A 23,614-nucleotide genomic window follows, 5' to 3' on the forward strand; every position below is an offset into this window, starting at 1 on the left:
AGTTGCTTTTTTTCTACAGCATCCAAAGATCCACAGATAAGGTTCTCAGCCAGAGTTCGCTCCAGTTTTTGAAGCAGTAAAATATGTAACTTTATTCACTCAGACTGACGGTCGTCCAGATCTTTGTTTTTCATTATTATTTTGGGGAATTTGCCGACATGGTTGGCACTACGAGGTCACTGCTGTGGTTCTGCCGTTTCTTTAGGTGGCACTCTTCTTCTTTGTTCAGCTGCTCATAGTCATTCTTCTTTTGTGTATTTCAAACCACTTTTGCGACTCCAGGAGAAGAAACATATGCTGTATCAATTCATGCGCCAGAGGATTTTTTCCCCCCTTGGAAAGAGCCCCCCCCCCCACCTCCAGGTGTTAAGAACAATAAATCTAAAAGCTTTTCATGTGAACTCAGTATGAATCACTATTGTGTTATATCAATCAGGGTTGGAGTAGCAAAACATACATTTATATGAACATTTCACTGATGAATCCTCCAGGTTGAAGCTCGGAATGTTCCAACCCATCCTATGAGGAGTGTTTGCTGTGTATCCTCTGTGGGAGTCTTTACCTCTGCTGTCCCAGCCGTGGCACAGCATCATCTCTTGGCCCAGTCTCACAACCTCTCCATTCACAAACAACGAGGCCAAGCAGCAACTGGACGCCTCAAAATGGCTCCCACCAATCACCCTCCGCACATTAATTCTATTAGTCTCTTTTAGCTGCTAATTCTTCTGCCTGTCCAGGATTAGCCCTCACCACTGTTTGTCTCTAGATTTGTAATTAATGACTTTGATTGTCTCTTTCTGTTTGTTTTTGCCAATTGAATCAGGATAAGACTGTCGAGCTGAGCTTTCCCTTTGTCTCTTCGTTTATCCTTCATCCTGTTGTCGTTCATTTCCCCTCTTCTTCTCTCTTGGGGGCTGAGAGTCCGACACAAATCCCATTTCTTGTTGTTCGTGTTCAGGAATTATGTTCTGCCTCCCCATTTCCCTCAGACTCCCTGAGGCACCTGGGATTAAATGATGTGCGATTGTGTGTGTGTGTGTGTGTGTGTGTGTGTGTGTGTGTGTGTGTGTGTGTGTGTGTGTGTGTGTGTGTGTGTGCGTGTGTGCGTGCCCGCAGGCAGTTTTTCACAGCTTTTACTATTAGGTTTGATTGTGTAAGGGCTTTCTGTGTGTAACGATCATAGTAAAGACTGACCTCAGATAAGGTTTTAAAGGTTTACAGGATGTAACTCTCTGTGTGCCATGTGGGCTGTGTGATTGTGTGTGTGTGTGTGTGTGTGTATGCGTCCCTGTGCACACTGATATGTGTGTGTGTGTGTGCGTGTGCATGTGGATGAATAATCTCTTTACAAGCACCAAACAATTGAAATTACTAGAAATGCTCTGTCCTCAGAAGACAGAATGCCACAACCCGACCTGAAACGTCCTGCTGTATCTACGGATTTACTGTATGTGTTTCATTTATTTGAATTTGTCGATGCACATGTGTGTCAGCGTGTGTGGAGAAGGGCACATGCAGTACACATGTCAACATACTGCTCGTCTGCACATGTTGTATGTGTCTCAGAACACGTGTTGTCGTAAACTTCCTTCATTCCTGTGAGGAAACTTGGTTGTAATGTGATCTGGTGCCACAGTCAGTAAACACATTACAATACACATAATACTGTTGGAGCACTATTAAGGTAAGACGCGCCATACCATTAGACAGCCTTTGCATAATTACACTGTGTCCATCCTTCACCTCGCACTGTAAACATGCACTATGAAATCATTTCCTCTCCTCTCTAATGTATCCCAAACCCCCTACTCAGCAGTTCCAAACTACTCCATTCCTGGACAGCCTTTAGACACAGGAAGTGCCTTAGCAGGTCTCTCAATATCTCAATATTAAATTAGACCCGTCATTTAATACATCCCCTGGTGTAGAGATTGGCATCATTTTCCCTGTGCATCCTCTGAATCTCCCGGCCAAAGCAAAGAGACACCTAACCGACTGGCAGCCTCCCCCGTGCCTTTCATAAGGAGCTCCTGTAATAGGTTTATTGAAAATAAGGTTGTCTTCTAGAGTTACAGACCGGCCTCTGCCTCTGTCTCTGCTTGGACGTCAATAAACCATTGGGGCATTTTTCAATGGACTGATTTTTAACTTCTCTACTTCTGTCATTGTATGCAGTTTACAGCTTTACACTGTGCATAGTTGTATTGTTTTGTTTCCTGCTTGTAATTCATGAATGCAAATCATGAACAGATTGCATGTAAGAAGGGAAGTAAGAGGCGAACCTCAACACGTACTGTAATACATAAATTAAGAAAGCAGGAATTGTGCTTGTGAGATTTAAAAAAATTAATTTGGGTTTGTGAAGGCACAAAACAAATTCCTCTACATCAGCTCCAACTCTTTGTGCTGCTGTTCAAACCCCAAAACACTAAACGTTCAATTAATATATCACAACAAATTCAGGCTTTTATGTGGGACATTTTCAGAGACACAGAGAGAGCTTATTAAGCAGCTTCTGGTCATCAAATAAGTTAATTATATAAATTTAATTGGCCCTCAGTTGTTGTAGCTGTGTGCTTTTTTTTTTGTTGCTTTTTTTTTTTAGAAGAAGCGACACAGTTACACTTCAGTCAGGTTCAGAATTCAGTCACAGCACAGATTGATCTCCTTCCTTCTGTACAGCTCTGTCACCTCATGACCCCGAGCTCTCTGCGCTCCCCAGTGGGTATGTGCATGTCCGCATGCACAAGAGTGTGTTTTTTGTGTATGGGTGTGTGCACATATTATGGGGCATCTGTGTTGTCTTTCTTTTCACAGAAAGGCAGACATAAGGCAGTATCAGAAGCATGACACAGACATACTGTATATTGTATGTGTACAGAGTTAAAGGCACTAAAACGCAGGATTATAACGTAATCTGACATTTCTTGGCTGATATGCTGATTCACCGATTAGAAACCAGTCTGCCATGCCAGCAGCGTGCGTGTGTGTGTGTGTGTGTGTGTGTTTGAGACACAGAGACATGATGACAGATAATGTGTTTGTGTGTGGGAGGGGGCGTTTTATTTGCAGGCGAGCTTAACGTATGCTGCCTGCTAGACCACATGAAAGAGAACAATCATCCGAATGAGAATTGCAAAGCTACATCTCTCTGATTGGAATTCAGCAAACCTCCATATTGGCAACACACACTCCATCACTCTCTCTCTCTCACACACACACACACACACACACACACACACACACACACACAGTGAGTCAGTTTCTGATAAGCTTGCCTACCCCAAATGGACTGCCCAACTCATGCATGCACACAAACACGCACAGCCACGCAAGCAGCATACATTAAAGCTTGCTCAACAAATTGGCTGCCCAGCACACACATGCAACTGCAACTCAGTGATATTTTTTCCTGTTGTAGCGTGTGCTCATTGTAAGCAGCCTAGCGGTGCTGCTCTGCTCTCCTCATAGACTATTTAGCTGCTTCTCTGCTGCGCTGGGTGGCAGCCAGTAAAATGGTGGCGCTCATTGTAGAAGGCTGCTGGCTGCCATTGATTTGGCCCAGCAGGTCTCTGAGGATACACACTGTTGCCCTGCCAGCTAGGCTCAGGGAAGGGGACTGTTGTGTTTCTGCATGTGTGTGTGTGTGTGAGAGAGATATATAAAGAGAGAAGGGGCCGTAAAGTGCAGTTATTGGAGTGTACAGTCGTGTAGTGTGTGTGTGAGGACAGCGCTCATTCTGCAACCCGTCTTCTGCTCTAACTATATACTGCAAACTGTTTAAAGCCCTTTGGGAAAACTATAGGAAGGTCCAGAGCAATCAATTAGGTGTAATGCTTTTGATGTAGTTTCCTGTGTTTACTCATCAAAAGAGAGCAGCTTGTTGAGAGAAGTGCTGTTTTCGGGGATACTCTTCTGTATTTTCCTCTTTCTTTTTTCCCCCCATACTTCGACTCCTCAGACAAGCTTTGAAAAACAAACAAAGGGAAGCTGGCATCAGACTATAAATAATGCAGAGACACAGATTGGGGTCAAATGCTTTGGATTCCACAGCACATATACGCCTGGATGGGAGATTGTTCACACACATTCACATTAAACATTGTTTTTTGATTCTTATAAGCAATATTTATTCCCTAGTGAGCAGTCAGTGTGATATTTAAGTGCACATGCACACTCATTACACACTGCCGAGCACACAGACTCTCTCATGCACACACTTTCTACTGTATACACACACACACACACACACACACACAGAGGCTGTTTACATGTCCCTCGATGACAAAGCGTGACAAACGAGTCTGTTCGGAACACATTTAGGTCTCGTTGCGCGCCAACCTCCACCCATTCCTCTCCTTTCCCCTTTCCTTTTCATAACTCCGACAAGGGCAACTCAGCCATCCTCTCTATCCACAGCTCCTATCCATCAGCACGCTGCCATAACCTGCCGCTGCTCTGTGATAGATTACTTCTCATGTGCTGATGTATTGGCCTATCAGACTTTGAGGAAGTGACAGATTAGATCATTATGTCCCGTTATGATTATATGAGTCTTGTTATTTTATATATTAGTGTTTATCCAATGCAAGTTTGTGTGTTGTTATATAAGAAGCACTTTTCATTGTACTTCCAAGGAGGGCAAGAATGAGAAGAGGAGAAGAGTTGGAGCTCTTTTTTATGTGGAGGGACATGAGAAAAAAAGCTGTAGACATAAAACAGCATTTCTTTGAAAGGAAACCATTGCATGCTCTCACATTGTATACTCTTTGTACTCTCTCTTACAATTTCTCCACCAATGACTGGCAGAAGAAAAATTGGTATTTGTGGCTATAAAGTGGATTTATTCAGCTGTTTTGTATCGGTAATTGGTGCAAAACGATGAGTTTAGGGGGAAGCTCTTTCTCTGTGTCTGAAGTACTGAACATATCCTTGATGTTTTAAATGGATACAAATGACACATTTACAGACATTGTGATGCCACATTGTCTGCATTTGTCAAGTTACAAACAAAAAATACTCCAAACAACAAATTTGGCCCCAGAAATGTAAGCTACATTTCCATTTGATATTTTCTGAACTGCTCTATTGTTGGCTGGACTTTTTTTGTTGTTGACATAATGCTTGATGTTGATCGACCTCATTTGTTGTATATTTGACTGCAAAAAGGGTCAAATGTGCCAAAATGTTTATTCTTAAAATAAAAATAAGAATACTAACAGAGTTATGAATGTGTGATTTTGCCTTCCTTACCTTTACGTCTACCAGCAAGCCAGAATTTCCTTCAGTCTTTCATTGGCCTTCATTGGCCACTGCCCATGATGTACAGCATTATTAAGTAGCACAGAGCGATATTGTTTTGATGAAACCTGTCGTGAACTGTGATCATGCATATTGCTAATCCTGTGAAGAGAAACTGATGTAATGGATGCAATAGACTTGCATTGCTTAAGCTAAATCGTTCATCATTGCCATCTGCTTCTCTTTGGAACTCTACTAATCTTGTGCATGTAATAGATTACACTGATATGATGGTCATGCTGTAAGAGGCTTTGAATTGTATATTTCAGTCTCCTTTATTTCTGTGGTTTTAGAAACAGCTGAAATTTGTATTTTCAACCTGTGTGACCATGAGCAGCACATCCAACTCTCTCTCTCTCTCCTGACTCGAGGTTCAGCATTTTAAACATCTACGTGCAGCGGCTGCATGTTATGAAGTTTTTCCTCGTGCCTAACACTGAAATAACAAGCAGTGGCACTGAAAGTGCACCCAGTGTGAGAGTATCATATTATATCCTCAGATTCAGGACTTGAACATTATTAGATGCACTTTAACACATAAGCCTTATTTTTCTTAGCCTAACCCTGAAATCAATTCCAGAAATGACTTAATGCTCCAGCAGTCAAAAGCTGTTGTTTGACCCTGGAAATAGTTTATACAGTGGAGAGTATTTACAGTACATGTGCAGTGTTTTAGTGCTGGACTCATTCAGCCTATAGGCTTTCTCCCTGACCCCTGACTCCTAAATCCCCTCCAATGGTGCGTTGTCATGATTGATGACGTTATTAGGGACATCAGTGACACATAGAAAGGAGGACACGCTTCGATAGACAGCAGCCTCTCCTCATCTATCTTCCTCTTGTATGTGCGTGTATGCATTTATCAGACATGAAGCTGTGGGGTACGCTGCAACATTTCTGTCAGTCTTCATCAGCACAGGAGTAGGTTTTCTATTCCTGTTGTGACCAACTAAGAACATGTATCTGCTGCATGTTAGCAGGCACTGCATGTCACATATCCGTGTGTGAGAGAGAGAGAGAGAGTGAGAGGTCTCCATGGTACCCCTCTCCTCCTCAGTATTCTCTTCATGGCCCCCAGTCCCTTCTACTGTAAGACAAGCTCTGCATTGCTGTCACTAGCCATTATAACATATACAGCATCATACAGAGCTTCTCTCCTCTGAGGCCTACACATCAAACACACACAGGAGGAAACACGTGCACATATGGTCCATACTCATGCACGCACTCATCTGTCTCTCTGGCTTGCTTCAGTTTTGTTGCCCTCATCTTACACTTTTCTTATACTTGCACTCAGTGGAGGAAAGTAAATAAAGAACTGTTGTGTACTGTGCAGCTTTGAGATACTTGTACTTTTTATAGTACTTTATATTTCTATGCCGCTACATTTCAGAGAGAAATATTGTACTTTTTCCTGCACTACATTTAGCTAGAGTTACTCATTACTGTGCAGATTTTGTATACAAAACAATCAGTTTATAACATCATATGATAATGATCATAATATTAAACATGATACTTATAAAGAGCCTTTCAAGAACTTTACACTATACACTGAACACTAAGGGGAGGCATTAGTGAGACAAACAGCAGATAAACATTACACAGACTCACAGGGATGGAGGGTGGGGGGGGGGGCTAAGAGGAGGCGATGGGTCTTGAGGTGAGATTGGAAAACAGCAAGAGACTCTGAGTCTCTGATGTCCGGGGGGAAGGACTTCCAGAGCCTGAGAGCTGCCCCAGAGAAGGCTTTGTCCCCAAAACTGCGAAGGTTGGACTTTGGGGTGGAGAGAACTTCTCCCCCTACCACCAACAGAGGTGGTTGGTAGGGGGAGAGGAGCTCCGTGAGATGTGGGAGGAGCTGCTGGGTCAGAGACGGGGGACAGTGATTTAGTAATAGTGGTGATTTTGTGAGAAAATCAACACTGAGTACTGTTAAAGGTTAAATAATATAATATACAGTATTAGTCATATTAGCAATATATTAGGATAAAAATGAAATAATATTAATATTATATAACACTCACAGGGGCCATTTTCTAGGTTACGAATACTTTTGATTATTTTCATCATTGATAATCTGTTGATTATTTTCTCGTTAGTCGTTAGGTCTAACATCACTGTTTCCTAAAGATGCAACCTTCAGTTTACTATCATAGAAAACTAAAAAAAACAGAAAAAAAAAAAAAAAATCTCCTTCCTCCCTTTTCTTTCACTTTCTCTGAAAAGTCTCCAAAACTTTGCAATAAAATTCACAATTGGTCAAACGGTGTAAGACACGAGTCATGTTCCTGCAGTCATAGAGCAGTGGGATCTGTTTTAACACTACAATAGTCATGGACCTGAAAAAAAAGCAACCTGGCTGTTACGTAAAGGGCTGGATCCACTTGAGACAGATGAAGCACAGATAGTAGCAACCGGAACTTTTTCGGGGGGCTGTTTGGGGGGAAATCATGTCAGTCTCTCTCTCTCTCTCTCTTTCTCTCTTCAAACCACATACACACTGCAGGTCCAAACTTCCTTCCTCAATGACATCATTGAGTTGTGGTGCCCCCAGCGGCAGTGAGCCTAGGAAGGGTGGAGGTGCTGGCGCTGGTGCTCAGATGTCTGATTTGATTCACCCTGACAACCAAGGACCATTTGGGAGCCCTGTAACCACGGCAACTCCCATCACAACATTCTGGGTGGTTGGTCGACAGGGCCAGTCAGGGCCGGTGTTCATTGCATCCATTTTTAATGGCCAGTGTACTTAGTTGCTCTTCCTGGGCCTGTCTCCCCGCGGTCCCATCTCCAAGAAGGAGAGGCAGCCGCACTTGGTGGAAAAAGCCCCCATTACATATTTATTGTCCCCAGTCTTAATTATTGAGCCAGAGGGGATGTGGGTTTTGCTCTCTCTCCCTCTCTCTCTCTCTCTCTCTCTCTCTCACACTCACTCACTCCCGTCTCTCTTTTTAACTCGAAGGGATGAGATCTTCTCTTTCCTTCTATCTCCTTTTTCTCTCCCTTCTCTCCATTTGTCAGACCTCCATCCTCCTAAGCTATGCAACTTCACATCCATTTAAAGTAACCACCAATGGAAAATATGAGGTTTTGGGTATGCTCTACTCTTAGCAGCTTGTGCTCTGGAAAATGACACAGTACGTTTGCAAAATATTCTGCAGGAAGCAGAAGAATTGGCATATGTGACAATATAATCAGTGTGTGTCACAGCTAAAGGCAAATGATTTTGTGGCCCTTGCATGCATCTACTTTCTAGTTCATATAGACATCTCGTTAAGCATTTACAAATACATGTAGCTGCACTTCTTAGCAGACTTCTTCCCTACTTTAAATTGGCAGCACCATACGCAAGATATAATCTAGTCTCAGGCGCATGGTGTGTCCCTAATTGTAATAGTTATGGTTGATTATAGAGTTGGCAAGGACTTTTCAGTATGTTGCCATGCACAGCAAGAAACATCACAGTCATTTAAAAATCCCTGTTGAGCGTCCACATCTTTGCATTTCCCTGCATGTTATTTTGAGTCGTACTCATGTACTCCCACTCCTCCGCTGGGAGCAATAATCAATCTGAGGAAAAAGGTTTTGTAACCCCATCCTTCTCTCTCAGCCGTGGTAACATGACATTGGAGAAGAATGATCAAGAAATGTATTTTTGGACTCAATTGTCCATCGCCTCCCCTTTGACCTTCAAGGTGGTGTTATTGTAACACTGGTTACTTTACATCCTTTATGCTTTCGTTGACTTTATATTTTCTCTGTCTCTATTTCTGTGCTGTTATAAATGTTTCTCACTGTTGCCAGATATCAATAGATTTTGATCTTCCTCCGGGTTTTCTCTGAGTTTGTATCTGAACAGATGAAAAGGAGAGTTAAAGCATTGCTTTCATTTGTCCAGGCAACATGAAATCACCTTGAGTTAGTCATGGAATAAGTGTGACTCCTTACATTCATATAGAGCTATTCTTCATCTGGTATAAGTCAGTAGTCACTCTGATGCTCACTGGAGAGGAAAGTGTTTTTTTCTTTCACAATAGGAAGGCCATCTCTTGACTTGTGGTGCACAGTGGAATTCAATGAATGCATGAAGCAGGGTTGGTGAACTACTGCGTGGTTCCTCTGCCGCCGCCTCCTCCTCCTCCTCCTCCTCCTCCTCCTCCTCCTCCTCCTCCTCCTTTATATAAAACAGGAGGTTCACTCAGTCATTGTGGTGCGTTGGATGTGTGTGTGGCAGTGTTGGGCTAACGGGTTGCAAAGTAACGCGTTAGATTACTAAGGTTACTTTTTCATTGTAACAAGTAATGTAACACATTAGTTTTGAAATTCAAGTAATCAGTTACTTTTTCAAATAAACATCCATTATTTACATGACATTATTGTGGCGAGCTGTGTGGAATGAGAGACAAGAAGGGATCTCAGTAACGTCACCCTGTTATTGACATACAACTCAGAGAACAGGAACTCAAAATACAGCTGGGGTCAAGAAATGTAACAGCCACCTCACTAATGGTTCAAACTATAAACCAGCACATTACAAACACTAATAAAACATAAGCAAACTCAACAAACTACTCAGTCCAGCACTAGGCATGATGGGAAATGAAGGCTGTCACTAATTACCGGATCTGTTCCTTTTGTTGCCACAATAAAAGAAAATCCCTGAAGCGTTTTCTGTTAATGCACCCGATCGTAATGTAGCGACAGCCATCATTTCCCATCATGCCTAGTGCCGGACTGGGTAGTTTGTTAAGTTTGCTGTTTTATGTTACTTATTGTTAGTGTTTGTGATGTGTCTGTTCAGAACATGGTGGTTTATGTTGGTAATTATCATTTCTGTGCTGGTTTATAGTTTGAACCATGAGTGAGTTGGATGTTACATTTCTTAACCACAGCTGTGTTCGTTACTGTTTCTGAAGGGTTGATATTGTTGAGAACTACTTCCTGTCTCTCCTTCCGTACTGATCACCATAATATATATCACCAACATGCGCAAGGAATCGCAAAGGGGTTTTTAATTTTTGGTAACACAGAAGTACATTGTTACATAACAAGTTACCTTTTAATTGCAGTAATGTTATAACGTCATGTGTTATTTTTAAAGCAATGTAACCCAACACTGGTGTGTAGCAGTTTCTGTGAATGTCTGCTTGCTCACCTCAAGCATAAGACCACAGGTGAATGCCTTAGAGTGCTAGAAGTGCATTCTTAACAGGGCAAGGAGTGGAAGGTAAAGGACTGCCTATTTCACACTTAAGAACCGCAACCTATTGAACACTCAGTTTAGATAGTATATAAAGGAAGAGGATGTGGGAGATGGGTTATAACTGGAGCAGCATGTGGATAAAAGGTCCAGTTATTGAAGGGTTAGCCCGCTTCTGGGCTGAAGGAAATCCATATTTTATTTGACGTGAGAGCCGCTCAAGGCCTGTAAATTATTACTGCTGTATTCCACCTGCTCGTGGAGGTCACCCAGCCAGCCAGATCAGAAGATATGTGTGTATGTGTGTGTGTCAGCAGCCGTGCTCCTGATGTGTGTCCAGCCCCGGTAGCCTACTGTACAGTAGGTGTAGCATGTCACAGGGCCACAGCAGTCACACCGTAAGCATACTGCAGGCTCATCCATCCATCTATCCATCCTTCCCTCCATCCATCCATGAACTAAAACACATTACAGAGATGACTGCCTCCGATGTGCCACTTTCCCCCCAGCACTAAAGGCTCTCTACTGTATGCCGCTGGAGGCAGGGCGTATCATGGCCACAATGAGAAACACAAAAACATATGCACACACTCACACGCACATTCACACTCACACATGGAGGCGCACATGGACAACTACATTTACTCGTGTTGTACATCGGTGCTTTTTGAAGTACTTATACTCAAATATTTCCATTTACGAGACTTTATATTGTTACTGCACTACATTAGAAAGGGAGATACTGTAGTTTTTATTCCGTTATCTTTATCTGATGGCTGTAGGTGCAAGTTAAAGTACTTTGCATAAAGATTTTACTAGCAAAGCATAAAATAAGTTAATAAAATATAATGTATCACTATTGTTTAAATTGCCCAACAGACAGATCTACAGCAGTCACTGAAACCACATAGAAATTAAAAATGCTGCTTAAATGTTAACATTTAGCTCTCTGAAAGGGAAAATTGATCCAGTTATTTTCTTTATCGATAAATGTGCCAATTATTTTCTTGATGAAATGAATCATGTGGTGAGTAAAATAGTGTAAGATGTCCATCACAGTTCCCCAGAGGCCACATCTTCAAATAGATTTTTTTGTCTGACCAACAATCCAAAACCAGAAGATATTCAGCTTATTATTAGAGCGAGGAAAAGCAGCAAATGATCAGATTTAAGGCTCTGGAACCATCAAAAAGTCTTGACATTTTTCTGTCCAACAGATTTTTTAATCAGCTGAGCATTTCTACTCTACATTTAGCTGCTGATGCTTATTTACTTTTAAGTAGAATTTGATGCAGTGGGACTTTTTCTCTTACTTAAACATGTTTGCGTACTTTTCCACTGTGGTTTTGCTTCTTTTACTTAAATAGTTTATGTAAGAGCTCCGGTTACGCAGTGACATCGCCGTGCACTTGACCAAATTACATTATTACATTACATTCCTTCCTCTCATCCGTTCTTTCTTACTTCACCATTTTTTAAGCGTCTTGCCCCCCAGCTGGTGCTCATCTCTCATCTTTCATCTTTCTCTCACTTTCTTCCTCCATCTCTTCCTCTGTAGTCCTGCTGAGCTCTAATGCACCGCTCAATTAGTCTTCGATGAGGTTTCCACTAAAGGCTGGGTAAATAGGTAATTACATGTTGTCATCCCCCCACCTCTTGCTAATCCACTCAACTTCACTCCACTCCTCTCAGTCTACCTCTCTCTCTCTCGATAGCATGGATGGCTGCCAGAGATGGTCCAATAGAGGCCCAGTGTGGGCCTGTTAGTCACAGCTGGCTTAACCCTTCGATTGGCCACGTTCAGCACTTTGCTTAGTGCACAGTTTTCACTTTTTTCAGCCTGCTCTTCAGCTGTGTTATTTGGGACACTTTATCATCATAATGGGAAAACTGGAACCACCCACTGGCTAAAGGCTGATGTAATCCTGCCCTGCTAATAGAGACACTAAACACGTCCAGGTGTGTTTTAAACACTTCAGATACTCTGTCATAAAATGTCAGACAGAGAGGTGAAATGAACGGTGACAGATGGAAAGTAGTAGTGGGAGGTATTTGTACTTTTTGTGTGATGGACAGTCAGAGAGTGTAGGCGCTGTGGCGCTGCGCTCTGACGGCTATTGATGCGATCAAATTACCTGCCTCAAGGCAACAGTCCACAAGCAGTGTGTGGAGCTGGTGGGATGTATCGTTGTGTTTGTGTCTGCTGGGGCCAAGAAAGGAAACAGAGTATTTATCAGCTTTACTGCTGCTGAAATAAACGGATGCAAATGCGTTGTCTTTGGGTTTTCCTCATCTGTTACATCAACAGAAACAATGTTTACTGTGATATATAAATGTTGATTCAACATTATCCGTCGAGGCAGGCTCACAGATTCTGCCGTCGTCAAGGTCTGGCCATTATTCAACAATGTCGTAACAATGTGGATTTTCATCTTTCATGTGTTGGGACCAGGCTGCTTTCATGCAAAGAGTCGCTGAAAAGGACCGAGCTTCTTTTTGGGAAAGGCTTGCATTCAAACATTAAGGGAATAGGACAGAGAGAAAAGAGAGTAATGCCTGCAAAATGAACTTTGAAATAGAAATTTAAAAAAAAAAATGTATTCAGAATGGAAATGGAAGGAATTTAAAATGAGAAGACTTTAGCTGTGGTGCACACGATTCATGGAATTCCTATTTTGGATACAAAGGAATCAGAAATAGTGCGCTTGTTTGACATTCCAGTGCCCTGCTTTTCTCAGGGAGAAGGGAGATATTTGTGAGACCAAGACTCACACAACTGAAGAATGAAAAAGTACTGAAGATAAATAATAGTTTGTGTGGGCCTTTGGAGATAGAGAGACAGCAAAACAGAAAGTGATAGGAAGAGGATGGGGTTGGTGAGAGGAGAGTGGAGTAAGAAAAAAATGGAAGGAGATGGAGAAAGGACGGTCAGGCTGGAGGAATAAAAGAAGGTAGAAAGGAAGTGTGCAGGGAGGGAGGGAGGGCAGACAGAGTGTTTGGGGAAGCAGAAGAAGTGATAAGTCGAGTACAGCCAGACAACCTAAATCCTCATCTCAATCAATCACATTTTCCCTTCCTCTCCTCTCAGTTTGTCTTATTGATTTCTTGTTTCTGCCACTGTCCGGAAAGCCGACTCAAATGACTTCTCAGAGTTTTGGGGGCTTCATCTCCCCGTGAAAACTACTTTGGTCATTTGTTCTCACAGCTATGTAAGGGGAGATAAGGGATCACTAGAATCTCGTCAAGCAAATGGTGCAGTAACACAGTTTCTAATAAATTCGGTTCATATGTGAGTATTTAACATGTATCTGTTGTGTTATAAGCAAGATATAATGCTGGCTGGATTACATTCAGTGGGATTGCAAGTGTGACATTGATCACAGTTATTTATAGGTGTTTTGGTGCAAGTCAAACTCAGGTTTAATGTCATTTAGAGCAAGGCTAAATCACAAGTTTGCATCAGCAAATTGCAAAGATTTGAGTCTTTTATGTCTTGGCTTCACTGACCTGCACTTATCCTCTCCTGCCCTTTCCTGCCTTTAAGGCAGTCCAGCCAGGGTGTCATTGCTGATGGCCACCTGCCTCTCTTTCTGCTCTGGTAATCGGCTCGTCCATGATCTGGCACATGGTGGTTTCCAAAATGCAAACGTTTTGCTACCCAGGTGCCTTCATCCAGGACATCATCATGGCTGCCTTACAGCTCCTTCAGCAACCTGCTGGTAGACGGGACTCCGCTGTTGCTATTCATGCCAGAATTAATGACACCAAACTTCAACAGTCCGAGAAACTCAGAGTGGATTTTGTCAGATTCATTGACTAAGTGTTAGACTCTGGTGAACAGTGTGTCATCTCCGGCTCACTCCCCACTTCCTGCTTTGGCCAGGTACATCAACTCCATGTTTGGTTGAAGGGCTACTGCCTGGGAAGGGGCATTCCCTTTGTTGACAATTTTACCTCCTTACTCAACCGGTAAAACCTTTTTAAACATGATGGTCTGCACCCTAACCGCACAGGATCCCACCTTTTGTCCACAAACATTGAGCTGACTCTACACCCAAAGTAGAATCAAAAAACTACAAAAGTTATACAACCTGAGGCCCCGTGAGTTTCACCTCTCATGTTCTTGTTAACCCTTCTAACTCCAGATCTGTTAGTTTGAGCAATCACAAGCCTAGTTCCCCAGCCATATCTTTAAATGTTACCTCCTTTTTCTCTATCCCTGTGATTAGTAGGAACAGACAAAAGAAATGCTTCATTCACCATCATTCTGCTGCCAGGCTTAAGAACTTGATTACTTTCTCTTGCAAGCCTCAACCTCCAAAGTCCGTTTCTCCAGTTGTCTTTTCCCTTTTCAAAACCCAATCGCAGTCAAAAAACTCTTTTATTCTTAGTGCCTTTGTTACCTCTCACAAAATTTAGATATCTTATGTCTTACTGAGACTTGACTCCAATCAGGGGACTGCTGCCCCCTGGTGGAGCTCTGCTCACCTAACTATAACTTTCTGAATGGCCCAAGTTCCACAGGTCGAGGTGGAGGCATCGCACTGGTTTATAAGAATCACCTCAACTGTGTCCCATTTACTGCTGGATCTTTTCATAGTTCGAACTAATAACTTAAAATTTAGAATGACATCCCAGTGTGTTGTGTGGTTATCTACTGCTTTCTCCAATCTGCTTTCATCTGTTGTTCTCAAATTTGAAAAGATCGTCACTGTTGGTGATTTTAATGTTCACATAGATGATCCATTTAATTCCGTAGCCACAGAATTTCTAAACACTGCAAAATCATTTAACCTTGTACATGTTTCTGGCCTCACACATAACTGTGGGCACACCCTTGAGCTTGTTTTTACGCTTGGTCTGACTCTGAACTCCCTGCATATGTCTGGCTTAGTTTCTCATCACAAACATGTAATTTGTGATTTGGTTCTACAGTCAGTGTTGACAGAAACAAACTATAGTCTCGCATCTTTAATGAGCACTCTGCAGTTAGATTTTCAGCTCTCTTCTCTGAAGTTTTCCGATATTAATAACTCTGTTAACTGGTTTACTGATTTGAGCTCTTTAGCTCTTGATACCGTTGCTCCAAATAAGATCAGACCGGCCCCAACAATGACGAGCATAACTCTCGGTTTTTCATTATACTATTAATCAGCTTGTGAATCCTGCTCGTTCTGGATTTCTTGTCACCTCCTCTGATGACTGTGAGACGTTTATAAATGTCTTTCTTGACAAGATCAGTGGACTCAGATCAAATTTCAACCGTAGAGTTTATCACTCTGATCGAGTTACCTGCCATGTTCTGCTGCCTGAGTTCAACTCTATTTCCATGCAAGATCTCTTGTACAGTTTCTTATATGCGTCCATTGACCTGCACTGCAGACAGAAGTCCAGCTAAATTTCTTAAAGAGGTCCTGACAGTCATTGCCCCCTGCCTTCTGTCTATTGTCAATCAATCTCTCTCCTCTGATTGCATAGAGAGCCAGTGTCTTCCCTCTCCTTAGTTAACTACAGGCCCATTTCCACTTCCCATCATTTCTAAAATTCTTGAAAAAGCTGTTGATCACCAGCTTCTCCAACTACGTGAAGGACACAGTAGCCTTGTTAAATTTCAATCTGACTTCCGTTGAGAACATAGCACTGAAACAGTACTGCTTAAAATAACTAAAGACATTCTTATTTGTGCAGATAAAGGTAAATATTTCATTTCAGTTTTACTTGATTTATCTGCGGCCTTTGACAAAACTGATCAAGCCATTTGATGAAGTGATAGACTACTGAAGTGGGTTGGTATCTCTGGTGCTGCACTCAAATGTTTTTCACTTCAATGTTCACATTAAAATGATGTGTCTTCCTCAGCTCCTGTCCTATGTGAGGTCCCACAAGTGTTGATCCTTGAAATTATTCTGTTTTCATTATATATGCTACCTGATGGCCATCTGCTTCACTCCTCAACTGGTATCTTTTACCATTGCTATGCTGATGATACGCAGCTTTACGTCTTGGATAAACCAAATAACCTCAATAACCTTCATGACTGACTAGCTTCTGATGTGAATTGGATTTCTCAAAATTTCCTGCATCTCAATTCTGATAAATCTGAGGTGTTTGTGATTGGCCTGATTGTTTTACTAAGGAGTCCAGTCACTATATTGGCCCCCCCACTAGCAACATCTAGACCGCCTCTAAGAGTCTTGGTATCCTTTTTGACCAACATTTGAACTGTGAACCTCGTGTTACTAAGCTGATTCAGTCTTGTTTCTTTCAGTTGAGAAATATTGCAAAAATCAAACCCATGCTATGAGCCAAAACCCTGGAACTTCTAGTGCATACCTTAATCTTTTCTAGCTTAGACTACTATAACTTCCTCTTTACTTGCATTACTCGGTCCTCTCCAGCTCGTCTTCAGTTGGTGCAAAATGCAGCGGCTAGGCTGTGAACAAAAACTAGTCATCAGTCCCACATCACCCCAATTCTTGTTTCCCTTCATTGGCTTCCAGTAAAAAGCAGAATTTACCTCAAAATTTTACTAATGATGAACAAGGCCTTGCATGGCCTGGCACCTGCATATACAGTATAGCAGAGTTGTTGAGCCCCTTTTCTAGCTGTTGGCCACTCTGATCATCTGATCAAGGCCTTTTATCTGTTCCCCACTCCTATTTTAAATCCAGAAGTGACCATGCGTTTGCGGTTGTGGCTCCTAAACTTTGGAACAGCCTTCCCCATTAAAATCTGCTGAATCTGTGGTTTGTTTTAAGTGGCTGCTGAAAACTCATTTCTATAGGTTAGCCTTCTTATAAATACTCTCTCTTTGCTTTTAGTTTTGTTTATTTTGGTCATGTGCTTTACTTCTTGTCTATGTATCATGCATATGTATGTGTATGTGTGTGTGTGTGTGTGTGTGTGTGTGTGTGTATGTATGTAGGTATGTATGTATACTTGTTTTTGTGTGTGTAACAATGATTATTATTTGAAGTACAAAGCTGAATTTACAGTGTTTTATATAGTTTAAAGAAACTCTTTCAATGCATAATAATGAAATATTCAAGGTGTGCTATGCAAGGATTCTCTGTCTCATTTATATTTTATTGTTTCAAGATTTCTGTAGAGTAGAATTCGACAATTTTTGCTTACAAGTCAAGTAAAACTCGTTCGGGAGTCGAGTCATAAATAAGTCAAATCTAACAGAAGTTCTGTCCAATTCAAGTCTCCAGTCCAGACTTGAGTCCACAAACTGGATCTTTCACTAACCTTAAAGATCCCTTCCAGACGTATTTTAAGACAAATAGAAATACTCTGCTTTGAATACTAATTAATGGCAGACATGGTTTTTGAACAAAAAAGTTCCAGTACCTTGTTAAAGATTCTTAAACTTACATCCACTCCTTCTCCATAAATATGTTTCTGGACACGAGATGTGTCATACTACTCCCACTGAAAACACGATTCTCAGTTTATGTGCAGTGGAGGTTTCAAGTTTCCACATCACGCTGTGTAAGTTGTATACTGGACCGCAATAATTGTCTTAAATTGTGATGATGTGTTCTTGGACTTCTTGATTGTTTTTCTTGGTTTTTATGTCGGATGTCTTGTTCTTCTTCATGTGTTTTTGTATTTTAACGTCTTGGGACCATGTTGGAAATAAGTGTTTTCACTTTAAAATGTTATCCTTTGGATTTTTATTTTTTGTGTCTGATAATCCATAAAAAAAATCAACCAATCAATCAAGACCACAGTCGGCTCCGAACTAGTTGTGATGTCACCAGTCATGCTCATATGTATATGCTTTGAACTCAGATTTAAGGTGACAGAGAAACTATTTCCCCTTCAGCAGATAATTGTGAAAACAGCCTTCCACTGTCAAACTCTGCACATCTATCATTCTGCACAGTGAAGCTCAAACATCCAACTGAAGGAACAAGAAGAAAAACACATTTTTGAGTGTGGGGGGACTTTAAACAAGCTGTGTTAGCTTCCTAACCGCAACCGGTATCTTAACTTGGCATGTGTGAACCGAATGGGATTAGCTCATGAGTAAACTCTGGCAGTGTAGGTTGTAAAAAACTTCATCCAGGTGGTGAAAAGTTTCCTCCAAAATGTAATTGGTAGATGTAAAATTGTTGCATACTAACATGCATACATATGAATCTGGAGGATATGAAGTTGAGCTTTGTAATCTACTATATGTGTCTCTTTCCATCCATGCAATACCAGCTTCTTTGCAGAGGTTAAAGAGGTGGTTTACTGTAGCACTCGCTCCCTTGCCTTGTGTCTCTTTCATGCTAACACACACACACACACACACATCAGAGTACAGTGCATACAGTGGTTGCTCCTGGGTGCCAAATGTAGGTGAGTCACCCAGTGCAGAGGCAATTAAAACCTCTGTCACAGTGTGATGTCATCAACTGCTGTCCCCACAGACACTGACACTGGGTTGTGTTCCTTTAAAGATCAACGTTTCTCTTGAAAACATGCTCAGGGGTTACTTCTGAAGTCTGTTTGAGTCTGTTTGTGTGTGGCAGGGGAGACGACAGATCACTGGTAATCAGCATGTGTGCGAGTGCATGTGTGCACACATGCTCAGTAGTCATATACATCAAACAAACACTCTCCCTTCAAGCCATTTCCAGCTATGTTTTGTTTGTTGTGCTATGAGAGAGACTGTTATATTTTGCTGGCATTTTTGCACATCTTATTTACATACTGCTCCTTATCTATCCGCTATGAGCACGCTTGAATGTTTGCAGACTCTTCTGTGAGTGACACGGCGGCGTCTTATTCTTTTTTGGTAGCTCAACTAGTATCAGTTTAAGGAGTTGTTAGATAAACAAAACATCTGTTGTAGTTAAGATCACCTCAATTGAACAAAGAGACCAGAATTTAAATTCTTTAGATGACACAGTTTTACTCATTTTGCATATTAGAACACATTCACAAATGAAACATGATGGAACATGATGGATTCAACAGGTCAAAAATAAAATCTGAAGCTCTTGAGATCTTGAGATTGAGTAAAATACTGTGAGACCAAAACGAGACTGAGGTCACTTTCATGCCTGCTCGGGTTCATGTTCACAATGGCTTATTACTGGCAGCTGACTGATCACTGATTGGACAGTTTTCGTGACTATCGTCCTTCATCGTCAGTGCTGCATGGATCCACATGGAGGAAAGAAAACTGTAGTGACTGACAGCAAGTCATCCTGCATCGTTTTATCTTCTCTGGAGTTTATCATGAATAGTGACCAAAAGCTAGAAAGGGGATAGTGATATGGTGAGAGGACAGCTCACCATCAGTAGATGGATTTAAAGATCCTCACCAGAGTCTGCTTGGAAGTAGATTAGTTGGCACCAGAGTTTGACTGAAAGCTTTCACATGAGTCCAAATGAATCAAAGCAAACATGATCATCTAAATATAATGTCTAAAACTGTTAACACGTTTGTGTGACCTCGTTGCTTTTCTTAATGGAAAGGAGGAGTATCTTGTTTTTTCTTCTTAGCCTTGAATCTGGTTTTTCGTCCAACACGATGATGCAACAAACACAAATTGTCTCTACATTGACATTTCTGTCAGTCTGCCTATTTCAACAGGACAAATAGAATAAGTTAAGCGTAATTGCATTTGGTGGCTCAGCTTTGGGAATATCAAATCAAATTAGGATTATCAGTGTTCTTTTCCATGGCACACGGTTTGCCTTAAGCTATGCTTTTCAGGATCTGTCTTTTGTCTTTGTCTCTATCTTTCTCAGCGTCCCTTCCAGCTGTACGATGCCTTCACCATCTAGTCTGCCCCGTCCGTCTCTCATCACCCGCCCACACTTACTTCTTCTTTTCTTTCCATTTTTAGATCTCATTCTGTCTTTTAATTTTCTTTTTTGTCCACTTTTGCTTCCCCCGTCTCACGACTTTTCAGCCTCACTTAATAAATTGTTTTCTCTTCAGCAACTAATAGAAAAACTACAACAAAATGACAAAATGTTATAAAATGACCATCGAAATGAGGCAAACATAGATCAATGCTGTTAATCCAATAAACAGCCAGCTAATGTAACAGCAACTTATCATTAATTGGGTTTTTTTTCTGATGTTTATGTAACTGGCAGTTTTTAAGTATTATGGTTACAGCTTTTTCAAAATATTTAAACCTATTTTCTATTTATAATGATTAAAGTATTACAGTCTTACATTATTAGATTTATTACATTTTCTTAAAGCATTCGGAGGGACATCATATTACATTTTGACAAGTTAACACATTTTTCCAACAGTTATTACAAACTCTGTTACGACATTTCCCTCTCTCTCATTTCCTCCTCTTCCTCCATCCTCTCCTACTCTTCCTCAACTTCTCTTTCCTTCCCTTCTCCACATGCGTCCTCCTGTCTGTCCTGTGAAAAAACACAAGCCTGTCTATCAGTCTTTTGAGTCAGTCTTTGTTCTGTCAGAAGCTATCCCACAGATAAGTGTGACTGATGGCTGCAGGCCCGGCCAGACAGACAGTATATAATTGAGTGATAGAGACTAATGTAAGTGAATAGCTTCGAGCCGACTGTGATCCACAGCAGCAGCAGAAGCTCCGGCACCGAGGGAGGCTTTCTGTTAGGCCCTCGGTAATACTAGCGACAACAATCTGGTGACTACCTGGCTGCATGTGTGTGTTTGTATGTGTGGCTCAGGTTATCTCCTTTTTGTCTCCTTTACATCCCATGTCTCTTTCCTTCTCCGTTTAGTAGCTCTGTTTACCGTTTATTTCCTTCTCCTTCCATGCTCCTTTTTCTCATCTCCCTCTCTTTCTCTCTCTCTCTCTTTTTCCTCTCCCTCCTCTCTCTCCCTGTTATCTTAGCTCTTTAATTAACGTGACATGCTGTGAAGTGAGATACTAAATAATGCAGGCTTTTCCAGTGACATTGAATCATTCGAAGTGATTAGTTGCCACACGCAACACAGGCACGCGCATACACCTGCACACGCACACAACAAAACTGATGCCCTCCTTTATCAGCGGTTTACCTTTTAATGTTTGTATTCATTTTGCAGCAAAAACGTGGGCTTAATTAGACAAATATCCACATGAAAGCTCTATTGAGAATAGAGTGTATTAGCAGCATGCATTTTAAACGGCGCCAGCAATTATCCCGTATAAATACAGTATGTAAAGGTTGCATCAATGTTGATATTGTTAACTAAAAGGAGTGCTTAAACAAAAATCTATTGGTTGAAAAAGAAAAGCTTTAAAAGAACAACAAAGAATGAAAAACCAAAGTAAAATAACTCTGAACAACAAAAAAACTAATTAAACTTAAACCTGGAATCGAGCTCAAATATCCAAAACTGAATAAAAATCAAAGAAAAAACTGAAATCTGTTATTGCTCTGTGTTTTGAGTAGATCCAGTAGATACTGGAGTTTATGCACTTATCTACTGTAGTAGTGTAAATCACATTGCAGAGGACTCAATTTGTGGTGGGAGAGATCTAGGTTATCCCAAAGCAATTGTTTCAGACCAAACCAAGTGGAAAATCCAGTGTGGGTTTAGTTGTTTGCTGCCTTGGCTGCAGGGATGCTAAGAGCTCTGGGTTCCAGCGTTCTTCTACCCCCACCCCCGCCCCCGCCCCTTGTCTTTTTTTAATCAGATGGTTTGTTCAGGAGTGGAGGGGATTAAGACTGCTGCTGCTGCTGCTGCTGCTGCTGCTGCTGCTGCTGATGATGATGATGATGATGATGATGATGATGACTCTGTCCAGTTTTGGAGAGCCCACAAACACATGCACGTACACACACACATACATGTAGAAATTAGACGACATGCAGGGTGAACAGAGGCAAAAATAGACATGTACATGTGTGCATGCAACTGTGTGTCACGTCTGCATGCACACACACACACACACACACACACACACACACACACGGGCGAGCAATTCAGTGCAGGCAAAGTCTGTCTTAATATACAGACGTACGCATGCATGCACACACAGAGGCATCAACGTACGCATGAACTAGCCTGTATGCATGCACATACAGCACAGGCCTACACATTCATTCAAGCAAAAATGCACATTACATATCTGAACAGCCTCTCTCTCTCTCCTGTTCGCCTCCACTCACTTCGAGCGTCTCTCACTCAACACTGTCAGTGTCTGGACAGCAGCAGTGATCTGCCATGTCTCATTGTGTCATGTGATTTGAGCTGTGAGATTTCTGACACACAGACTGACGCCTGTCTCTTCTAATGCCAGACACCCACACCAGGCACTACAGATGGTAGAGAGACAGACAGACAGACAGATGGATGGAGAGAGAGAGAGAGAGGGAGAGAGTAAAAAGGCGAAACATCTGACTGAACGAAAGGAGAACGAAAGCGTAATAGTAAAAGACAAGATGAACGAGAAGGGAGGGAAAGGGGAGTCAAAGAAACAGAAAACTACAAAAAGAAAGTAAAAGAGGAGAGGGAGACGAGGAGAGCTGAAGGAAGGAAGCGAGCTAAGGATGAAAGGATAGAGACATTGAGCTGTATGTTGATCCAACACTGTGTGCAACATAGCCAGCAGATAACACCAGTCAGTCTCCTCCCTCTTTAATCTCCCCATCATCCATCAGTCCCTCGCCCCATCCATCAACCTCTCCATCTTAAAGCCCTTCGTTCCTTTTCATCAATCTGAAATCATGCAGTTTTGACGCACATTGGGAAGAAATCCGGTATTGAAGTGCCGTCTGCTTTGTAGATTGTATAACGGGTAAAAACTACAGCAGACAAATTGAGGCTTTTGCTTCAATAGGAAGATTTTTAAAAATGAACTCTTGAAGCCAGCTGATGTTTTAATGCTAAATGTCTGACATAAGTTGAAACTCATCAACTACTTTGTGAACTCCCTCCTCACACACGCACACACACACACAGACACGAACACACCAAAACACACCTCCGGCAGTGAGTGTATGGTCCTAATGAAGCGAGAAGAGGAGAGGCAGCTGCATAACTGGAGTGTAAGGCCTAGAGGGAACTCACACACTTCAAGTCTGTGTGTGTGTGTGTGTGCGTGTGTGTGTGTGTGTGTGTGTGTGTGTGTGTGTGTGTGTGTGTGTGTGCACAGACTTTATAATGTCTCA

The 23,614-nt window shown here is 41.7% G+C and overlaps 1 protein-coding gene across 3 annotated transcripts in view; it reads left to right on the top strand.

Moving 5' to 3' along the window:
- ptprdb (protein tyrosine phosphatase receptor type Db) overlaps positions 1 to 23,614 on the top strand; it is a 151,176-nt gene that overhangs the window by 66,501 nt on the left and 61,061 nt on the right. The window lies entirely within an intron of this gene.

This window comes from Thunnus thynnus, chromosome 3 (assembly GCF_963924715.1).
Source record: "Thunnus thynnus chromosome 3, fThuThy2.1, whole genome shotgun sequence".
In the NCBI taxonomy this organism is placed as follows: Eukaryota; Metazoa; Chordata; class Actinopteri; order Scombriformes; family Scombridae; genus Thunnus; species Thunnus thynnus.